This window comes from Saimiri boliviensis, chromosome 1 (assembly GCF_048565385.1).
Source record: "Saimiri boliviensis isolate mSaiBol1 chromosome 1, mSaiBol1.pri, whole genome shotgun sequence".
NCBI classification, from domain to species: Eukaryota; Metazoa; Chordata; class Mammalia; order Primates; family Cebidae; genus Saimiri; species Saimiri boliviensis.
The window spans coordinates 51,415,773-51,422,659 of NC_133449.1; positions in this window are offsets into that span (position 1 = coordinate 51,415,773).

The following is a 6,887-nucleotide window of genomic DNA, read 5'->3' on the forward strand; positions in this document are numbered from 1 at the left end:
CTTTCTGAGACAGATGTATCTGGGTTTGAATTCTGAGCCTACCACTACCACTTGAGATGGAACCTGTGAAACAAGGGTGATAATTTCTGCCTCGCTGGATTGTTGTTGAGAGTTAGGTAAAATGCAGAAAGGACATAACACAGCACTTACCCCTTCATAAAATATTCATTAAATGATAGCTAGTTTATTTTATTTACTCTGTCACATTATCCTCCATAAACTATCAAGATGTACCAGAACTTTTAACATGTCTTCAACCAACTGAATCTCCCAAAACACCTTGGACTCTTGGAAGCACATTGAAAGTTCATTGCCTGATCACACATTCTGCTTTTTAGGTAAGAATACACAGCCGTAAGAGCAGGAGAATATCTCCGTGGCTTCTGACGTATCCTGAAGAATCAAATAACTTAAGGGATGTAAAGTTAGGTGCCTCAAAAAGTAAACACTGCATGCTCCCAAGGGGAAAAACAATTCTACAAAATAGTTAAAAAAGAGAAAGAAGGCCAGAAACAGTGGCTCACACCTGTAGTCACAGGATTGGGAGGCCGAGGCGAGTGGACCACTTGAGCCCAGGGGTTTGAGACTAGCCTGGGCAACATGGGCAAACCCTGTCTCTATCAACAATACAAAAAATAAACCAGGCATAGTGGCACATGACTGTAGTCCCATCTACTCAGGAGGCTGAGGTGGGAGGACCACTTGAGCCCATGAGGTGGAGGTTGCAGGGAGCCATGATCATGCCACTGTTACTCCAGCCTGGGTGAGAGAGCAAGACCCTGTCTCAGAAAACAAGGAAAGGAGGGAGAGGGGAGGGGAGCAGAGGGGAGAAGAAAGTTTAAAAAGGTGTTTTCGGGAAGGGATAGGAGAGGAAATTTTAAAAAGGTTTTTTTAATCCAGGTTAGCTTCCGATGAATACCCTGTATCCACATTGCCTGGCAATTCAGGGTCTTGCAACACCTAGTCTGCCCTGAAGCCCAGGGGCTCAGCCTGGCTGGGATGAGCTTGGTCTCTAGACTCCGTACTCTTGGAGCAAGTTCAGCCCAAACCATAGTCCAGAAAGAAATTAACCTACCCGGAGACCATAAGGAGCAAGGGAGGGCTTTAATTATACCTGTGGTTCTCAATCTTATCAGAACAATGATTATGATATTATTAAAGTGTGGCAGACAGTATCCCTGATCACTCAGCGGAGTTTCCACCAGACATTAAGCTTCTCTTCCCACCCTGCCCTCTTAACCGTTATTAGGATAATGTGAATACTCCTCAACCCACCCTGCCATCTTAATTGTTTTTGCTCTGTGAATATCCCTGTGCTCCACCCCACCATCTTAACTACTCTTAAGCCTTACCTCACCCGCCATTGTAACTGAACTTATGGTCATGTATACTCCTTGCCCCTACCCCTACCACTGTAATTGATCTTACTCTGTAACTATCCACTGCCCACCCCAAACCTATAAAACCAACTCCTATCCCACCACCCTTTGCCAACGCCCTTTTCAGCCTCAGCCCACCTGCACCCAGGTGAATAAACAGCCATATTGCTCACACAAAGTTTGTTTGAGGGGTCTCTTCATTCAAAGCGAGCGTTTTAACAGTAAGCCTCCAGTCTCCTTCTTTTTTTGTATCTGAATAAAAAAGGGAGGTGTGAAAGGGAGAAGAATGATATAGCTGAAGCCAAAGAGCTCCTGATCCAGGAGAGAGGCTAAGCTGGGAAATTTCAGACAAGAAGATGACAGAGATTGCCACTATGGAACAGGATGTCCAGGTCGTTGCTCTGCCTCTATTTCAGCTGAACTTCCCCGCCCCCTAACACATAACACACACATACAAGCCAAGAACATTCCAATGGCTACCCAGCACTCCCTCACCCTAAAGAATGTGAGAGAAAATTGATGCAGGATTTACAAAGCAAGGGTCATGCTGGGTTCCTAATCACACAGCTCAAGGGTAGAAGAAAGAGACATGAAAAGGCCAGAAGTGGGGGCTGTTTTGGGAGGGTTATCAGTATATCATCAAAAAGCTAGGCATGGGTTTTAAGTATCCTCAATGTAAGAAGGGGCTCTACTTGTTAAATTGCATCATGGATAGCATCTGTTCCCAGATGCCTCTTTGCAGCCCCCAAATCTTTAACTATAGTCTGTGTTTGTATTATTGTTCTGAGCCTTTGAGATAATAACCTCAGAGGCCTTGAGAGAGTGAGTACATTCCCCCTGTATGTTGCAATTCAGGGAATATGTACAAATAAGTATGAAGGAGTGTAGAGAATTTAAATCTATGTGGTTTGTGACATATTTGGAATCACTGGGACAGCTTGTATGTGTGTATTAATGCTGTAGCTGTTAATCTATCATACACTGGAAGAGCTCCAATCATCTCCTTGAAAGACCCATTGGCTGAGCCACACTCCTGCAGTGATCACCATCTAGTGACAAATCAAAGGAACTGCAAGATTTTAAATCTGAAGACTACTTTAAAGAACAGCCTTTACCACTAGATTTGACCTCCTTTGTACCCAGAGCTAAGATTTAATTAGATCAGGAGTAAGGTTCCTCTACCTGCAAACTAAGAATGGTTTGTACCTTCTTTAATGGTTGGGGAAAAAAATTAAAAGACTATTTGGCCAGGTGTCGTGTGGCTCAGGCCTGTTAATACCAACACTTTGGGAGGCCAAAGCAAGAGGATCACTTGAGACCAGGAGTTTGAGACCAGCCTGGGCAGCATAGTGAGACTTCATCTGTATAAAAAAATAAACAAAATTATCCAGGAATATTGGTGCACGACTGTGGTCGCAGCTACTCAAGAAGCTGATGTGGAAAGATCGCTTGAGCCCCAGAAGTCAAGTCTGCAGTGAGCCGAAATTGTGCCACTGCAGTCACCCTGGGTAAGAGTGAGACCCTACCTCAAAAAAAAAAAAAAAAAAAGACTATTTCATAACACACGAAAATTACATGAGATTTAGATTTCAGAGACCATAATTAAAAATGTATTAGAAAACAGCCACACTCAGTTTTTGCATATTTTTTATGGCTGCTTTCACACTGCAACAGCAGAGTTGGATATTTGCAACACAGAACATATGACCCACAAAGCTGAAAAGATTTACTATCTGACCTTTCACACAAGATGTTTGCCAAACCCTGCTTAGACTAGTAGTAGCTTAATACCTGGCAATGTTAAATAGGCCTAGGGTTGGGGAGAAGCTCACTGCTTTCAAATGCATTCACTGCTGATTCATTCATTCATTTCATACTCTGTGTGAGGAGCCTGATCAAGGAAGAAGCTCTTGTGCACACCAACCACTCACATTCCAGGATGATAGGAGCAGGTGCCCCCTTGATTATCCATGATATCCTGCATAATTACATCCTTGACAAAACTTCACACTCTGGTCCCTGTGTTCTTACCAAAACAGCATTCTTGCTTCCCTCTTTCTCTCTCTGGCTCCAAGAAATCCTTAGTTGTACAGTCCTTTACTCCCAAGAATTCCTAAATTTACTCATCCCACATGCATTTATCGGCCCATATATCAGGCACTGTGCCCAGTGCCCCAGATATAAAGATGAGTAAGGCTGGACATGGTGGATCACACCTGTAATCCTACCACTTTGAGATACCAAGGCAGGAGGATCACTTTAGTCCAGGGGTTCGAGACTAACCTGATCCACTTAGTGAGACCCCCATCTCTACAAAAAATACAAAAATTAGTTGGGTGTGGTGGTGCATACCTGTAGTCCCAGCTACTCAGGAGGCTGAGGTGGATGATTTGAGCGCAGGAGGAGGCTGCAGTAGTCGCAATTATACCCTTGCACCAGCCTAGGTGACAAAGCAAGACCTTCTCTCAAAAACTAAAATAGGCTGGGCACAGTGGCTCACGCCTGTAATCCCAGCACTTTGGTAGGCCGAGGTGGGTGGATCACAGGGTCAGGAGATCGAGACCATCCTGGCCAACATGGTGAAACTCTGTCTCTACTAAAAATACAAAAATTAGTTGAGTGTGCTGGCGTGTGCCTGTAATCCCAGCTACTCTGGAGGCTGAGGCAGGAGAATCACTTGAACCAGGAAGTCAGACGTTGCAGTGAGCCGAGATTGCACCACTGCACTCCAGCCTGGTGACACAGTGAGACTCCCAAAAAAAAAATAATAATAAAAAAAATGGCCGGGCGCGGTGGCTCAAGCCTGTAATCCCAGCACTTTGGGAGGCCGAGGCGGGTAGATCACGAGGTCAAGAGATCGAGACCATCCTGGTCAACATGGTGAAACCCCGTCTCTACTAAAAATACAAAAAATTAGCTGGGCATGGTGGCGCGTGCCTGTGATCCCAGCTACTCAGGAGGCTGAGGCAGGAGAATTGCCTGAACCCAGGAGGTGGAGGTTGCAGTGAGCCGAGATCGCGCCATTGCACTCCAGCCTGGGTAACAAGAGCGAAACTCCGTCTCAAAAAAAAAAAAAAAAAAAAAAAATGAATAAAATGTAGGCTCTGTCTTCAAGATGCTGATCTTTAAAGGGAATTATGGAAGAGCATGTAAATGTGAGAGAGATAGGAGGCTAAGGGGAAGGGTATCCAGGGCTCTGAGGAACCAGGGAAAGCTTAGGAGAAGTGACAGACAAGAGAAGTAGGGAGGGTGACCAGAACCTCAGAACCAGAGGAGACCACTTCAGGCCCAAGGACAGGCAGCATATGCAGAGACATGAAGGCCAAGAAACAGCATGACATGTTCAACAACTATATTGCGGGAGCTACAGATGCATAAGTAGTATACTTCTCTTTAGCATTCTGGCACCAGACTACTGCCTTTTATGTCCCAGTGTTTCATATACAATTGAAAGCTATTCTAACAGCAACATCTCTTTGAATGTGTGACATTGTTCTTTGCTTACATTACCACAAGTTTCACAGCACCCTTTGAGGTGGATATTGTGGCCATTTTGAAGATGAAGAAATGGAGGTTCAGAGAAGTAAGAAATACGTCTGAGATCTCCTTGTGAAAAACATCTCCAAAGTATAAAACCTAGAGAAACTGATCCATGTGCACAAGGAGACTGCACAAGAATGTTAAAGCAGCACCAACTGTAAGAGCAAAAATAGGAAACAAATTCAGTGTCTATCGAAAATGTCTAGGAGAAAGGATAAGTAGTGGTGCATTCACACAATGGATTATTGAACTGTGAAAGTGAATGAGAACCTCACATAACAGCATGAGTTAATATTAAAAAGGGCATGTAAAAAACATTGCAGATGAATAAGCAGTATGTATAATAACACTTATGCAAAGTTTTAAACCATGCAATGCAATATTTCATGTTACTTAAGGATATATACCTAGTAGTAAAATTATAAAGAAATACATGGAAATTAAAAATGCTGAATTTAGAATATTATTTATTTCTGAGGGAAACAGGAATTCATGAAGAAGTACAGGAGAGGGAATTCCAGCAAGAGGGAGAAACGTACTACAGTACTGTGAGTTGAGTTTTGCAATAGTGTGGTATTTATGGGAATCACTATAGGTTTAATGTTGTTGAATCATAAAGTAAAAGCAGGGTGGGGAGGTAAGGGCAGTGGAAAGATCATGAGATTAGGGAGGTGCACAGAAATCTCATAGTACTCAGTTTGACCTTTTCCAACAGACAATGTGGAACCAGTAATGACTTTTAGATAGAACTAAACCCTTTGGCAGCAATATGGAGAGTAGACTGGAGCATTTGAAGTCAGAGGGAGATCTTAGCATGTTTCTAGCAAGAGATGATGAGACTCTGAAATAAGGCAACAGCAATGTGACAGGAAAGTAGAGACTACCCAAAAGAAACTCTTGCTCAGTATACCAGGAGACATGTCCATCAACAAGAAAATCAGTAGAGTCATGTTTAGCAGTGAAATGAACAAATTAAGCTGTCTTCCACAGCTTAGACGATATTCAAAATATTAAGTGAAACAAGTCCCAGCATACTGCATAAAGGTGTAAATCTTAGAAAGTTTAAAAACAATCTAAGCCGGGTGCGGTGGCTCAAGCCTGTAATCCCAGCACTTTGGGAGGCCGAGGTCGGTGGATCACGAGGTCAAGAGATCGAGACCATCCTGGTCAACATGGTGAAACCCCGTCTCTACTAAAAATACAAAAAATTAGCTGGGCATGGTGGCGCGTGCCTATAATCCCAGCTACTCAGGAGGCTGTGGCAGGAGAATTGCCTGAACCTAGGAGGCGGAGGCGGAGGTTGTGGTGAGCCGAGATCGCACCATTGCACTCCAGCCTGGGTAACAAGAGCGAAACTCCGTCACACACACACAAAAAAAAAACAATCTAAATGTGTTTTAGCCATGCCTGTGTGTGATAATACACAGGGAAAGGAAATGACCAATACAAACCAGGGTAGTGATTTCTCTGGGAAACAGAGGATGAGATGATAAGATACATACATATATATACATACATACATACATACATACTTGTATGTATAATATATATTACAGATGTATATACTGAAAGAGTAAGATGGAGAGAGAAAAAGGTCATTTATGGACCAACGATGACAATGTATCATGACCAAGGACTGTGCTTAATCTGCTGTGTATTTAGAGCATAACAAAGGAAAGAAAGATTATAACCAAGGCTTTATTGTAAAGATCATAAGATGTTTTGTTTTAGTTATTTTCCTTTTCTTTGTCCTTTTCTTCCTCCATGCATGCTTGCTTGCATGTAGTCATTTCTAGTAATTTATTAACTTCAGAGCCTAACCCCGGAACTGCAGGCAAGATTGATTAACTTGTTTTTGTTTTAAAGAACAATGAACCGGGCACGGTGGCTCACGCCTGTAATCCCAGCACTTTGGGAGGCCGAGGCTAGTGGATCACTTGAGCCCATAAGTTCGAGACCAGCCTGGGC